The sequence below is a fragment of the Passer domesticus genome, chromosome 5, assembly GCF_036417665.1.
Source record: "Passer domesticus isolate bPasDom1 chromosome 5, bPasDom1.hap1, whole genome shotgun sequence".
NCBI lineage: Eukaryota > Metazoa > Chordata > Aves > Passeriformes > Passeridae > Passer > Passer domesticus.
The window spans coordinates 29120133-29136569 of NC_087478.1; the positions used below are offsets into that span (position 1 = coordinate 29120133).

Genomic DNA, 16437 nt, shown 5'->3' on the forward strand with positions numbered 1-16437 from the left:
TGACTCCAGATGAAAGCAGCTACCTTGGGCATCAGAAAAGCTGTATTTGAGCTATTGATCTGTTAAAAAAATTGCCAAGTAATTTGAAAAGGGTGAAAAAACCATGGCTAGCAGTTGAATTCATGGTACAACGGCACATAGCTTTACTTTCCATATGTGAGTTCCCTTAGCAGTAGTAGTAGTAGTAGTAATAATAATAATAATAAATGTTTATTTTGTAAACTTAAATGTTTGAGAAGGTATTAAACACCTAAACTGACTTCTTCCAACTTGCTCTCCAGTTCTTGGTTTTTGGAGGTATGACAAGCAACACCAGCAAGAGCCTGTTATGCTCCAGCCCAGTGGTGTTTCCAGATGGTGCAACCCAGGTAGAAAGGTAGTCCACTGCAAAGAGTTTGTATCTAATAGGTTGGATTACTTATTTGCAGCCAGCACCACAGTTGAAGTTTATTCTTCACAACATACTTCCACAGAAATTAATTTAAAAATTATTTGAGAATTTTGTACTATCTTTAACGTATAGCGTATGCTAATGTTCCTGTCTGAAAGCTTTATTATAAATCAGCTGGGACAGGGATTTTCACAGCTCTTTTCATTAACATGAATACTGGGACAAGCAGTGAATGAATAATACTCAAAATTTCAAGCTGATAGTTTTGATTACAAAAGCTCATCCCATAACTCTATGTTTCTGAATATCTCTCAAAATCTTCTGCTTGTTGCTTTTGAATATGCATGGAATGGAGATTGTAATTGTGCTGCAGCGTTGTAAAACTGTTCAATTTGTGAGTCTTTGGAATCTTGTGCATCTCTATCTTGTGCAACAATAAAGGAAATCAGAACATAAAATTAACTTTTTTTCCATCAAAATAGGCCATAACAGCTCTTTTAAACAAGAGATGGCAAATGATAGAGCTATCTGAAATTGCCTGTATTTGCTCTTCTATTATGTGCTTGTGGTAATTGAAATTAGGTAGAGGTTGAATACCAGCAGGTGTCTTAATTTCAATTCATTTTTAAAAAAATAAATCAGAAATGAATACTATAAAATATGTACACATATGCTGCTAAGAAGATATTTGACACACTTGATAAAACTATTACCTTTTAGAAGTTGTAAAACATTTTTGGCTGCTAATTATTCCCATTTCATGTATGTGAATAACAGCAGAGAATTAAAAAGTGAAAGTGTTTTGATACAACAAAATGTCCTTTATATGTTAATGTGAATTCCAGAAGGCTTTTGCAGCTTGAATGTAGTGCTTGCTGGGCAACTGCTGTTACTGAAATGAGCTGCAATAACAAGAGCTTAATAGTTAGCTTTGGTACAGGGAGACTTGCAGGAGCCAGGAACTTTCATAAACCACAAGACAAAGGGGCAACTTTTCAGATTCTGTCTTAAATATAGCTCTTTCTGGCAATCCCAGAAGTTAAACAAGCACTGGATGTTGTCATTAGCCTCTCTGGAGTGAGATTGGAGGTATGTGAGAGACTCCACCTTGAGCTCCCGTGGAGGTCAGGGCCAGAGAGCAGAGGTGACGGGTAGGTGAGGAGGGGGTTGCACCCACATAGAATTGAGTAATGCAGAGTTTGGATAACTCAGTGACAGTCTATCTTGATATAATCCTAAGGGATGGGGCCAGAGAGGTGAAAGAAAGTATGAGTTATGTCAATATGGGATTTATCTAGATTCCTTTCAGGCTCTTGATTTTGGCTGTGCACGACAAGGATGTGCAGCCCCTCCTGTCTCATGCTGTGATTTAGAGCTGTATTCTTGCCTCTGTGAGGATTTTGACATGGGCAAGTTTTCCAAATACTTAATTTTTAAATTTTCTTTGTCCCTGTTTGAAAAAAATAAATCTCTCTTGTCTTAAAACCCATTTGGATATTAAAACAGCCAGATTTTTATTTTCTCTCATCAAATAGTTTGCTCCAAATGCAACTTTAGCTTATCATGGGCTGCCTATGGATTGGGGATAAACTTGGCAACAGTATGAATTAAAAGAACAGAGAAGAATGTCTCATAATTTTATGAATGGTTTGCTTTGATGTTTCAAAAAGAAACCAGATTTGCTGCATAGAACAATTAAGAAAAGAAGCCAAAGGCTTAGGGGGTAACTGGTGAAGTCAACCTCTTCCTTCTCCCATCAAACATCCTCTGCTAGTCTGGGATTCTTCCTGAGATGGTGGCTTGCAGCCCTTCTCTGAATTGGACCTGTTTCCCCTCTGTGAGCTTGTTCTACCTGCTGGGAATAGGAAACGGGGTGGAATGTCTCCTGCAGCTTTGGGGTAATAGCATGTTGTCTAGTGGCATGAAAAATATAGTAACTCAATAAAGGTTAATATTTGTCATCAATTAAAAAAATTAACTTCTTCCATTCTTCTCATTGTACCTTACATCTCACCCATCATGAGAGACACTATGGGCAGGTTCTGTGAAGAACAGCCTGGGAAGCAGAGTACTGTTTGCATGCTCCTACAGCCCTTCCATTCCCTACTGCAGGATTTAGTAGCTGAAGATGTTTGCCAGTAGCAATATTTGGTGCAAAGACTGCTAACTGTGTTTAATGGTAATAAACAGGAATTGACTCTGCCCTAATGTATTTGTCCAAAGAAGAAAAATGAAGAGAAATGTCATAAGGGACCTTGTATTTCCAAAATCAGCTCTGAGACACTGTGTACCCACCAGGGTGCTATGAATACTCCTACAGACTTAGCATGGGTTTCCATGCTGGAATGTGACAGGTGCCAGTCCTCTCTCCTATTGCCAGCACCCTGGTGCAGTGCCTGTTCCTTCTTACACTCAAACATACTTGTCCCTTTCCACAGGGTCTGTGCCATGCTTTCCATGGAGAAATTATTTATTCTCTTTTCCCAGAGGTGGTGGTGTCTTGGTGTCATTTCCATGGTGATTTAATTTTTGTCATGGCTCCTCCTCAGGTGCCTTGCCAAGGCTTTCCTTGCAGCTGGCTTCAGGCTACCCTTGATGGAACCCATCTCTTGCAGAGTTAAGATGCCTGCATTGGGAAGGGAGAGCTATAGCAGGCTGGTGACTTCATGAGGGGGCCTTGGAAAGGCACAGATCCTCTTTGCATGGAGGAGTATTTCTCCTGTGAGAAGTACTGTGGGGGGAAGCAAGGATGTCTTTTGTGGCAGAATCCTGGTTCCTTGAGAGAGCTGTTAACTCACCTGCCTGACTTAACCTTCCCTGGGTGTCAGCAACTACACTGGCTATCCTGAGAGAGGCCAAGGACAAAGGGGACCTGGTCCATTCTGCTCTCCTCAAGAAGTCTGTTGCCTGTTGTGCCTATACCAGGAACCAGCCCTGTGTTGGATACACTGTTGGTGTGCTGGTGTTTGGTGCAAGGCCCCCTAAGAGTTTCCCTGGATCCTCTCATGCATGAAGAGTGATATCCATGACAGACCAGCAGCTGTGGCACAGTAGAAAGCCCCTCCTGGGAGAAAGCATGGACAGTTTTTTTCCTACCATTAAAGATTTTCCTCATAGTGAAGAATTACTTCTATAAGTGGATGAAACTTTGTTCTCTTGGAGGCCAAGTCAGAACATCTGTCAGCCTCAAGAGGCTAAAACAGCTTTTTCACCCCCCTCTCTCCTGCATCTTCTGCAGGCTTGATCTTTACCCTTTGATCTCCGGATCTACAGCCCTGGAAAAACAACAGTTTCATTGGGTTGGGGCAGAGCCCTCACATCTTCCAGGCTGTAAATCTGACTATTGTGTTTGAGCATTGCCTGTGATGCTTCTTATCGAGATTATTGTTCCACCCTTTCCTGTTTGGTTTCTTTCATAATTCCTTTTGAATGGGCTCCCTAGTAAAGAGCCCATCATAAACAAACACATAGAGCTTTGCACAATGCAAAATAACATTGATTTCCCAGTTTTCCTCCCCAGCGGTATAAAAAATGCGCCCCAAATATAAAATGAAAGGATCCCAAAGGGATGGAAATCATCCAAGAAAGTCATACCCTCCAGTGGCAAACCACCACTGGTGTAGCTGAGACCCACCCCCGTCCAGTTTCCAGCTTTCCCAGAGTTTTCATAAGTGGGAGAAGGCAGTGGTGTGCGCCCAGAGCCCCCCCATCCCATTCCTAGCAGCACCCCCCACTTCAGCCCTCAGCAAGGTCTCATGTTGATTCAGTGTCCTCTAGTGGCAAACCCGCGACACACACACGAGAGCAGAGGGACGTGGGGACCCTCTGCCTGGCTTCAGGAGAATCAGGAGGATGTGTCCTTGAAGGAGATATCTTCGGGAAAAGAGTGACTGCACACGTCATCCGAGCCACGCGTGCAATGTGTGGCAATGTGTCAGCCAAGTAAGTCACAGTGTTACTGCAATCTGCTCCAATCCTTGGAGTTACACATGCCAAAAAAGGCTTCTGGAGAGTGCTGTCAGTAAAATACTTCAATATATTGTTACAAGTGAACAAACTGTTGGAAAATTTTCAGGGTTCTTCATTACAAATGATTAAGATACTTTCTTAAGGTAGAGTTTACGGCTTCACTTAGGTGGAAGATACAGTGGCAAAGCTGTAATAGTGAGATGGAGCCCCCAGCTTCCCTGCATTGGCTGGGAGCCAGTTTTGTGGTGCAGAAGCAGCAACAGTGCTCAGGAGGCTATCAGAATGGCCCCAAAATATCTCGTCTATATCTCTGGGAATAGCACACTCATTCTTCATGTTTTTAACATGTTGGCATAAATTCTTATCACATTCATGAGCCTTTAATTACTTAAAGTATCATAACAAAATTGCATTTAAGATGTTTTCATTGATCCCCAAAATTTTACAGCAATTTCTAGCTTTTTGGTTTTCCCCAGCCTCTATTCCCATCCTACCAAATTCTTCTGCTCTCTACTGTTGGAAGCTATTTCCTGATCTATGATTTAGTGATTTCAAATCCCTCCAGACACTGGGTATGTTTTCTGTCTGGAGATGGACTCTGGCTAAGCTCATTTCTAGTGGTGACATGAAGGCATGACTTGTTATTTTGGCATGCAGCACAAGTCGATAGAGAAATCAGATCAAATGGATCTCTGCATTAGGCGAGCTTCCTGGAAAAGATGATGCACTTTTAGTTGTTATCACCACAAGCTCACAATTAAAAATATGTCATGACACTACCACTGAGGAATAATGAATCAGCTTCTCAGATAATGGAGTGTTTATCCACATCAGAACACAACATTTTTAGTGGCTGCAAAATGCCCCAGAATATCTTTCTGTGCTGTAAAACCACACATCAAACCTTTGGCCATAATCATCCCCCCTCAAATATGAAATTGAGCACTGTCTAGTATTTTCCTTAAACAGATGCAGAAAAGACTTTTTCTTCCCCTCCCCTCCCCTCCCTCCTCCTTCCCCCTCCTTTATTTTTTTCTGTGGCTGAAGGGCAAAGAAGACTCTATAAAATGTCTGAGGCTTTTCAGATGGCACTGGTTGGCTGGTTTTATTCACTGTATTGGGACAAATCAAGACTGTAAAATGACCTTATTTCTACTTTTGTTTGCACAATGTTTTGCATCAGAAAAACTGGTTTGAACATGTCCAACATACTTTTTCTTTCATAATCAGCATGGTTTGGATAAAATGCTGAGGCAGTTCTTGGAGGTTGTACAGGAACCCAAACCTTGTCCCAGGCTTACTAAGTGTTGAGAACCTCCTAAGGCCCCCGGGACATCCTCACTCTCTGGTCTCAGTGAAATTCCCTTGCAAGGCAGAACCACTTTGGAAAACAGGCTTAAGGACTTCAAAATTAAAGGCTGCTCTTGGGATCCATCTAGAAGGGAATCAGCAGCTGCTGTACACTGGGAGAAACCCAGAGCCTGGCTCTTTACCCTGGTGAGGCAGACAGAGGATCTGCTGAGAATGGCAGATGGTTTACCTGAGATGGTAAAACACCTCTGGTCTTACCACCAGCTTGGACCAAGCCACAGCTGTGTAAACACAGGTTTGCTGCCTTCTGCCACTTAGAGGTATGTTGTGACAGATTCTGAGTTCATGTCTAGCCATTGCCAGTGCAACAATCATCACCTCCCTGTCACAGTGGGCTGTAGAAGTGAACAGTCTGACCCTTCTACACCACATCATCCCTCTGTGTTTCTCCCTTGCAAGGAATATCCACTTCCAGTCCTTCAAATAGAGCATGGCAAACCGCAGCTTTGCCCATGCCACTAAAAGCCTGCTCCTTGTTCAGAGGGTGTTCATTGCATTACCTATGCTCCAAGAATGGATGGAAAAGGCAGGGCTCACACTAGGAGAAGGCAGTGAGACTGCTTTAGGGCTCCACTGGAGGTATTTTGACTCAGATGCTCCTATTTGCTGCTGTACGTGGAAGCCCAGGGGAACTGGGAGCATCTGCCTCTGTACTAACTGAACCAGGCTGCTCCTCTGTCTCTGCAGAAATAATATTCCTTGTAACTCTTATCAATCTTTGCCTTTCCCAGCATGTTCTTTAAACCCCTCTATAGCTTCCTGCTCTTTCACCTAAGTGCTGGCTAGGCAAGAAGTAAGACATTGTCTGTCTGTCTGGAGACATGGCCAAATAGCCAAATGGGCCAGAGGAAAAATGCTTGGTTTAGTGATTTTCCTCTGGTGAAGATATGAGTATCTTCTCTCTATAGATGCTGATTTTCATGCAAATCTTAAAAACATTGATTATTTGAAGACTGGGAGGTCATGTCAGATTGCATTGAAACAAGCCAAAAATTGGTCCAGAAAACTGCAGGAAGAGATGATGGAGAGAGAAAGAGAAATTACTTAATCTTCATTTCCATGGGAAACAGTATTTTTATCCTATCAGTCCAATCTGAGTAGTGAAAATATATGAAAAGTAATGCGATTTGTGAAACTTCAGGCTGTGGCTTTCAGCATGTCTTTATGCCCTCATGCATCTCCACCATCTACTCCTTGTTACCACTCAATCAGCAATGCTGGTCATGAATGTCAGCAAAGCTGTCCCCATGAACCTGCAAAGAACAGCAGAGTAGCAGTTCTCTGGCCAGCTCTCACTCCCACTCACTTTGTGCATAGCAGGGTATGTGAAAGCTCAGCGGGGATGTGAAGAAATGTGTTTTGTGACTGGAGAGTCTAGATCCCACTTTTATGTGTCCAAATTCTTTTGTTGTTGGACCAGAGTTCAAAAGCTGTCAAGGAATTTTCCAGTGGATCCATTGTGAGAGATTCTCAGTGAATTGAGGCACCTGCACATGAATAGCACTGATGGACCATGGTTTTAATTTGACATTTTGCTTCAGATTACCTAAAAAAATTGCATTTATGTTCTGGAGAGTTATTCTGTAAGGCAAATTAATGGTCCTGTATGTTTTTATCTTTCTAAGCACCTCTTTCCCCCCCACCCCCCCGCCCCTGACACCCCCCGCCCCGTATCCTAGAGGAGATGCACCATAATTTGATGCCTTGGAAGAAATGGGAAGTTTTCATGCTGCTGTACTAGTGTGGTGTCACCTTTCTTCTTGGAGAGACAAGGTGATATAGGAAAGTGCATATATTTTCTTTTGAATAGGGATTTGACAATTAGCTATAAAGTAAACAAGGGGATGAAGGTCAGGCCTGATCAAGTAACTGATTAAAAAACCAGAAGGATCTGATTTGATAACACATAGATCTTTAATAATAGTTTAAAACTATTTGTCTTCATAAGCTGGTGGAAGAGGGAGTGAAGAAAATCAGATAGTAATGTTGCACATAATGGTTTTTCTAGTTTAATAAAAATAGTGTGACTCACTAGTCAGATGGACTCAGCTACCCAACACAATGATACAATATCATATTAAATACTGCTTGTGCATGTGGAAAGAGTAATTTGGGCTGGAAAGGATTTTTAGTCACTAAGGAAATCAGAAGTCATTTTGGATAGCTCAGTGAAAACATCTGGTACAGAGGATCAAAGGCAAATGCTATTTTGGGTTGGAGTAGAGTGCTATTGAAAGTAATATGATAGCATAATGTTTCAATCAATAGTGTTTGGTAGGTTGTTCAGTTTCAAATGTAGAGATACAGCCAAAGAATCACATTGGAAAGAACTAGATTTCAGAGGTGGTGGTGCTGAAGAGACAGGTGGATGCTGGGCCAACAAGGTGGCTGGGCTCTCCTCCTGGTACTGTTATTGGATTGTGGGACACTTAAATCAAGACACCATTTACTTATTTGCCATGAGGCAGGCAGTTGGAACTGCTTAGTTATGGCAGTGGTAGAGACTCCAGCACCAGAAATCTTTACCCCAGGGCTTGATTTTTTTATTTCCACAAGAATTTAGGGAGACCTCTAGTCTTTGTTGACATGAGGAGAGGGTACATAGCAACCAGGATCAAATAAGAGAGGAAGGAGAACATAAGCAAAATGAGTGACCATTTAGAGATTACATAAAAATTCTAGAAACACATTTAAAGTAGAGGAAGAAGCATGCTGATTAACTTCTCACTGAGGAAGACTGAACGGGTGAACTGTAATAGACCCAGCAAAAAAGATGTGCTCCTAGTTCATCCACGTTTGTGTAGCCAGATTATCCAGGTTTAAAATCACCAGATATAAAATATTTTGTCTATGTCTGAAGACTTTTTGTTGTCCTAGAAAGAAATATGTCCCATGTGTCAAAACAGCACCTGTTTTCTTTCCTTTGTCCAGTCTACAAGAATAAGACAGTTCAGAAATAATCCACATTAGGTTTTTTTACTCCCAGATTTCTGGTTCCAGCATAATTTTACCCATGAGGGGCTTTGCACACGCACTAGAACAGTAAACATTTTGATAAATTAGTTGGTTTAGTAGGGACTGATGAATTTTATCATGAGCTAGTGGAGAAATGCAAGGTCCAAGTCTAAGATGGATGGGGTTTACTGAGGAGAGTAGGAGAATTCCAAATAAAATCTATTGGGGAAATGTCAGTATTAAGCTTCAGCTGACTGATTTACAGAATCATAGAATTGTTAAGGTTGTAAAAGGTCTCTAAGATCATCAGGTAAGAAATTCTGTGTCTAGTGAAGTGAAATCAGATACAGGATTACAAACAAGATGCAGGCATTTAAGCTGTAACAAAGCAAATCCATGGGGATCTGGAGTCTATAATGGAGTGCAAACCAAACAGCAGTCAGCCATATCCAGAGCAAGGGCAGGAAGAAAGAGTCACCAAAAACCCCAAATCATCACAAAATCATTAAGGTTGGAAAAGATCTCTTAGATCATTGAATCAAACATGTTGCAATGGTTGAATTTACAACTTTGTTACCCACAGTGAGCAAAGCCAGTGTGAGACCAGTGCTGCAAATGCAGTGGGCTATTATCAGACCTTTTAAAAGCAGTTGCTGTCTCATTTAGGTGTATCTCATAAACCTGGTTTAAATTCCCCCCCATTTTGCAAATGCCTGTTCATAATGAGGAATGATGGGCCTCTGTGTTCAGTAGAAAGGAATACAGGTCTGAAAAATCAGATGTGAAAGTCTGCAGAGGCTGGAACTTTCATTTTTTTTGCTCAAATTTGGTCACAATTTCAAAATGAAAAGTGTTTAGGCAGTAGAGACCACTCTACCTGCAAGGATAGCCCTCACCTGGGAACATTTCCTCTGCCAAAATTTTCTGGCTTAAAGGACAAGCAGGTCACCCTTCAGCTGTGTGAAGTATCATTGATCTTTGTCTTGGGGCTACAGGCTGAACTTCAGCCTCATGCTGCAGATAAAGCCATCAGCATGGTACTCAGCCTAGCAGAGCCCAAGCCAGCCGGGACCTTTTAGCACAGCAGCAGTACAAATGTTAATAATAAATCAGTGAATGGTTGAGAGATTTGCCCTAAAAGGAAATCTCCCAGCTCTATTCTTTCCAGCTATGTTGTTTCTGGGAGGTTGCTGTGCTGTTTTCCTACCAAATAAAAGGACCATTTTTTCCCCTCAATGTGAGATGCCAAGTCTTGAGGTCCCACTGCTCTGAATAATTAAGAACAGAAAGTCCTTTCCTACAATGTGACTTAGGCCTTGTGATCCGTTATGGTCTTCTGATTTCTGATTCTGCCTTAAAATGACCAGATCTTGAATTCAATATGAGGCTGAATAAGTAGTTACTCATACATGCAACCTGATTTCATCAAATGGAGCTAGCTGAGCATGACTGCTTAGCTGCTGGCGCACAGAGCTCATGACCTGCCTGCTGTGACGGCATGGTCATTTTTAGCAGCAGTACATTTTCCTTCCTTTTCAGATTTAGGGCAAGTATGTTCCTGGACACAGGAAAGAAACACAGCATCCGAGGTTCCATGTGAAAAAGAGGAACTGACTAACTGAACAAAAAGTGGGGCAAGAGTCCCCAGCTGAGCATGTCAAGCCCATGAATCAAGTTGTATTATTATCTTTTGGTGTTTTTTTTTAGCCAGCGTGCTAAACCTGTGATTCAAGTGGGTCTTAGGAAGCAGGAAAGGGCAGTCTGAGCTCTTGCAGCTCCTGAGGGATGCCACTGTGATTTTTCCAAAGCATCAGTTGTTTATTCCAGAGGACTGGCAAAATGCAAACTCTGGATTAGAGCTGCCATCCTTGAGCAACTACTACTGAATTGGTAAAAGCTTTGCTTCAGCTGAGCTGGCTGCAAATCAAAGATGGTCTCAGGGTCTGACCATGGAGGTCTTACCTATAATTCTTCCTGTTCTCAGTTGAAAAATTTGTTTTGTGGCTGTTTTCCTGCCTGTAGTTTTGCTGTTGTGTAGTTCTGTGTTTCAGCCCAGAAATGGTAACTTTTACTAGCAGCTGAAATACCTCATCTGTTACCTCATCAGTTAAAGAGGTGTTAGATAATGATACTTAGTCAGTTAAAGAGCAATCCAGGACACTTTGGATTTCATTTGAAGACAGATTTGTAGATTTTAAGGCTGTTGAGCAAACTTACATTCATGGCCTTAATTTAATTACAGTTATGAACAATCAGAAAGTATGGAAGGTAACATAAGCATTGTGCAGAACCCTGACAGAGGCTGGAAGGCAACCTGACAGAGAAAACTAGTAACAGAGGTATCTGGGAATTGCTTGGTATAAATCTCCCCTATTATCAAATTTCCCTGTGGCCTCCACAACCAGTAGAAATCTCTCTATCTATAGAAAAGCTTATGGACAGCTGCCAGTAGATGATGCCTGGAAATCAGGAATGAGACAGCTGGTGTTTGACCTTGCTTTACTTGATCCTGATTTATAAAAAAAGCTGGAAATCTCAGGGCTCCCATGACTCCAGTGGGAATCACCCTTTCCAGCCTTGTGGAACAGCCTTCTCAGAAAGATCTATAAACCACGAGTGAAATTTTCCATGTCCCCTAGAGACTTGCTGTTGAATCATACCCCCAAAGGGAGTTTCAAAGATGTTCATTGATGGTGATTGTTTTTTTTTTTCCAAAACTGACACTGGAGTCCTAGAATAGGCCATGAAATTGCAGCCTGAGAAAATCTTACAACTATGCAACAGATCCAGAAAATTGCACAGCAAGACTTAAAACCTCTTAGTATATTGCCTGAGTGGCACAGGATTTTCATAGGTGTGTTGATAATTAAAATAAACCTGGCATGTTGACTAAAACTTGCAGGAAAAGGAGTGAGTTATATAAGAACTCGCCAAAGCTTTAATCCAGAGATAAGAACAAAACAAAAAAAAAATTCTACCTCTTCTCTGTCTTTGCTTGTGGCCTGTCCCTCAACCCAGCAAAAATAGCTCAGAAAAATTTAACACTTCACACTAATTTCCAGAATTCCGGGGTCTCCCAGTAGAGGGAAGTATTGTTTCATTTCCTTTGACTTTGAAAGGCTTTGCCAGGGGAAATAAGGCAAAAGTACAGAGAGATCAATAACGTGCAAATAAGGAGATGGAAATGATCACTTAGACCTTAGTCTTGCAGGTACACACCTTCTTGCATAAGCAGGAACTCAAAATAAATGAATGCATAAAAGCTGCAGGATAAGGCCCTACATAATTTAATATTCATGTGAAATACACAGAAACTGTACCAAACAAAAGTCCTGCAATGGAAGCTAAAAGTGCAAATTAATTTTTTTCCTGCTATTATCTGTGCTTTCCTAGATGATAGTCTGTAACCAAAGCTTTTGCATATTTTCTTACTGCTGTTATGTCTGTCAGCTCTAACTATCCAGGGGAAAGTGGGGGTGAAATACCTGAGTCATACAGATACCATGGCTTCCCAAGGCAGCTCTGCAAAAAGCCAGCTTGAATTTCTGCATGATGCTGCCAGGTGAAATCGTTCAGGGAGGTCTTCCCCGTGTGTTGTCCTGTGGGTGCTGGAAACTAGCTGAGGTGGGGTCAGGGTCATAGCTCCTGAACTCCTGGAGCAGGAAGCAGGAGGGAGTCAGGCATGGAGACTGCTCAGTGTACCAGCTCCTGGTGCTGTGCTCTGAGGCTGTGGACATGGTGCTTCCAGCTGGCTCAGTGGGAACAGACCTGTGCCCAAAACAAATAAAACTGATTTGGGTGCCTCAACCATACTAAAAATATTAGGACTGGAGTATAAACTCTGACAGGCATCCTTAATTATTCATACACTCCTCAGCTGATTTTCCCTGTGCTAATTAACTCCTCTGCAGACCAAAGTAGGGACAATTCGGAGAGCATGGGCTGGAGGCAGAATGGACATAGTCATCTTAGTCTGAGCTAAAAGTAAATTTGCCCATATGGACATGATCTATGTGGTATTGCATAGAGCCACACTGCCTGAGTGGAGACAGCTTTGTTCTTTCTGTCCTGTGAGGTGTTATCTGCAGAGGGATTAAATTGCTGGCTGGTAAGGAGAGCAGATGGAGCAGATCATGTTGCAGAGCTTTTCTTCTCCTCAGCCTGACCGTACCTTACAGAGCTTTACTTTTTCAAGTGCTGGTATCAGTGTGAGCTCCAGCACCAGGAGCTGCAGCACTGGCCTGGTGCCCTGGGTAATCATCAAGGGTTGAACTGCTCAGGGATCCCTTCTTCTGCTGGCCCATCTGCATGTCTCTTAGAATCCCCTCCAAAGTAACCCTTGATGTACCTCATGGAAAGTCTCAGAGGTGACTGAGTGAATCCTCTTTCCTGTGGAACAAATGAGATGATCCTGCTAAGGTCTTGAATTATTTCTCCCAGCATTTTAGTTTCTGTGATGAATCTAGCCTTGACTCCTTAGCGGTTCAATGCTATTTGCAAAACTTCTTTTTCCGGCCAACACAGTGCTGCCATTTTCCCAGTAAAGGCAAAGACAGGATTTTTGTACGCTTGAATGTGATTACTTCATGCTCTGTTATCTTTTTTACTACTCATGGCAGCAGTAATTAAAATTTAATGACTGAAACTTTGTACTTATGGACCGTGCCAATTATGATTTTTTTTTTCCTACCTATAAATACCATCTAAAGTTGTTCTACCTTATTTACTTTTTCTTGAAATCAATGAGATAGAATCTGTCTTCCCTCTATGGAGTCAAGACAGATGCATCTTCTCTCTCCCAGTTCAAGAGCATATCAACCTAGGAACTTGCCTGGCATTTCCCCATCTAAAATATATTCTGGGAAATTTGTCATTTTAAAGTCAGGTTTATTCTGCATCCCCACCTCTGCTGACTGCCTAATACCTCAGGAATCATGTGAAATTATTCTGCATGCAACAGCTCGTGGTCGCTTCCTCAAAACATGAGTCAAAGATTTGGGCAGGCAGCACACCACTACTCTCTGCATGGTGGCATAGAGCAAATAGTGACTGTGTATGATCTGTCTCCATACTCAGCTCTTATTCAATCATTTTGAGAGTGATTTTTTAAAAGACAGGGGTGGGTACGGCAGAAAAGCTTCCTCAGCTAGTTAGTAGTAGTTGTGAGGATTAGTAGGTCATGCTTTGCAGGAACTCAAGAACCTGTTGTACTCTTTACACAAGTGTGAACAATAGGGAAACAGCAATGTAGAGATTATTCTAAAATACACATTTTTCTTATGCACATTGTGGGTTACTGAGTGCAGAGCTATTTAACATTGCCAGAAATGTCAGAGAAATTTTCTTTCCTCATACAGAAATTTTCTTTCCAGATAAAATGCAAGCAGAAGCAATTTTGTTGGTTGCAATAGACAGATTAACTCAGAGAACAGGTATCAATTGATTTGTTTTACTCATAACCTGGAAGTTAAAGGATACCAGACAGCTGCCTTCAGTGACCCTACATATGATGACAGATAAGCATGTCTTCACTGGAAAAGGACTTCAGCACTTTGAAATAACACTTGCCTTCTGCCATATTACTGCTCTTTGCTGGAGATGATGTCCCATGGCAGAGTCATTGGAAGGGAGGTGTGAGTGCTCATCCAAGGTTTCAGAGCACGATCTGCTTGCTGGATTCTTGCTCTGGCAAGCCCTGGAGAGGATGCCTGGGCACCCCTGCTGGGTGCAGGGCTAGGGAAGGTGATCCTGATGGCCAGCAAGCAGCTGTGTCTGCTGTCACTAGGTCCACTTCTCTTCCTTCTTCTGGAAAGATTTAGTGTCTGACTGTTAGCAGTTTATAAGATTTTGCTAATGCTGAAAACTCTTGTCAGAGATATGTGGCTGCATGCTTTCTCCAAGCAGAAGTGTCAGCAGAATTATCCACAGGCACCAGTCAGGGCAAGTGTCCGGCTGTTTCTGATTCCTTTGACTAAAGGCTGTTGCTGGCTCTAGCATGGAAGCATGCCAGTGAGCAGTGTCAGTTAGGAAAGGGCATTTAACACGAAAAAAGATCTAATCAGTGTCTGGTAAACAAAGACATCTTGCCTTGTGTCAACAATATGCTGGGCACACGGCTACAGCTTCCTCCAATTGTGTGTCCTCCAATACACAACTTTGTAGCTAGAATAGCTACCCACATAAACTAGTCTTAAAAATATCATTGTTTTAGGCTGAGGCTCATCAGTGTGATGACAGACACTGTAAAAGAAAAGGCAAAATACAATTCCTTATATTGCATAAAGCTAGGATTGGATTCTTGATTTTTTTTGCTATTGTGTTTCACCCCTGCCTTCCTTCTTTCTGCCTATCACATGTAAGACTGTAACTATGAACAGATATGATGGAGGGAAACTGCTAAATGTTTTCTTAAAGATGGGACAAAATTTAATCTACTACTACTACTACTACTACTACTACTACTACTACTACTACAACTTTACACATTTCATTTCTGACTGGGATTTATCTCATTTAGCTTAAAATCTATAAGAACTTTGGATGTAATTAAGCAGAATGCTTTCAAAGGACATGTCCATTTTATCAGTAGATCAATGGAAACTGAATCCAAATATATCATTTCACATTCAACTCAACTCAAGTATCTGTGTGCAGAGTAAATGTAAATATAAGGTGATTTTAACCCACATGTTAGAAATATTGGACATTTGGTTCAGTATGTCACATGCTTGGCATATCACATTTTGTGTTCATGGTTTCAATGAAAATCAGAAAACAGTGACACCCCAGAAGAAATCTCAGCAGTTTATCCTGTAATTGATATTTTATACAGAAGTGACAGACTCTATGAATAAACCACATGCTTAGTGTGTGCCTAATTGTTTTCCATTATAAGTTTATACGTGAGGATCCTCAAAACAGAAGAAGGGAAATTCTTCCAGGAATATGTAGAATATGTTCCTCACTGTTTTGGTTGCCACTTTTCTTTGGGTGCATGTGAATCTTTTGACTTGCTTTTAACGGAGCAGCGTCATGCCAGCCAATGATAGATGTATGTTGCATCAAGTCTGCATACCTTAGCAGAGATTATCTAACTCTTCAGGGCAAACAGTTAACTCCATGTTTCCTAACTGATGGGCCTTGTCATAGGAAGATGATGTATTTTTATGAGTACTTTTGTTTTCCTCAGTTCCGGAGGGTTTCAGTTGAATGTTAGATTTCTCACAAACTATTTCCCATCACTTGTTTCAGCCCCAAGTGACCAGTAATTCATACAATCCATGGTGTGTTGGCTGCCTCCATCTCATGGGATTGTGTCTGCTCTCTCACTGGCAAGCTGAAACTTTTCATGAAGACTTGAATGAGTCCCTTGGGGATTGGACCTTTCTGAAAATATATATTTGTCTAAATGTTGCTATAGCAATGTGTATTATCTGTTACAGCTTGCAAGTCTCCTCAAAACAGCAGCCATCATTTTGATGAATTCATTTGCACATCAGTGCTTTTCAGGTCATCTCTTTGCATGAGAATTGTCATGAACAAAGTATTTCTGTGTTCAGGAATGATAAAAGTGAAACACATGGGTGATATTTTAGCAGATGTTGTAGAAAAGTTAATATTTCCCTATTTCCTCGCCTTCTGCACTCCAACTGAAGGAGAACAGTTTTGTATCTGTTCTGAGGTGGGTTTTTTTTTGAGTCCAACAGGGCAAAAGAATTGCCTTTATTACTAACTGCTGATTAAAGAACAGA

General features: G+C 41.5%; 1 long non-coding RNA gene across 1 annotated transcript in view; it reads left to right on the forward strand.

The window, feature by feature from the left end:
* The window catches only part of LOC135301936 (uncharacterized), a 75018-nt gene extending 58934 nt beyond the window's left edge, over nucleotides 1-16084 (forward strand). The window contains exon 8 of the long non-coding RNA XR_010363662.1: nucleotides 15938-16084. This is a non-coding gene — a long non-coding RNA (uncharacterized LOC135301936). The remainder of the gene's footprint in view (nucleotides 1-15937) is intronic.
* Nucleotides 16085-16437: the final 353 nt, after the last annotated feature.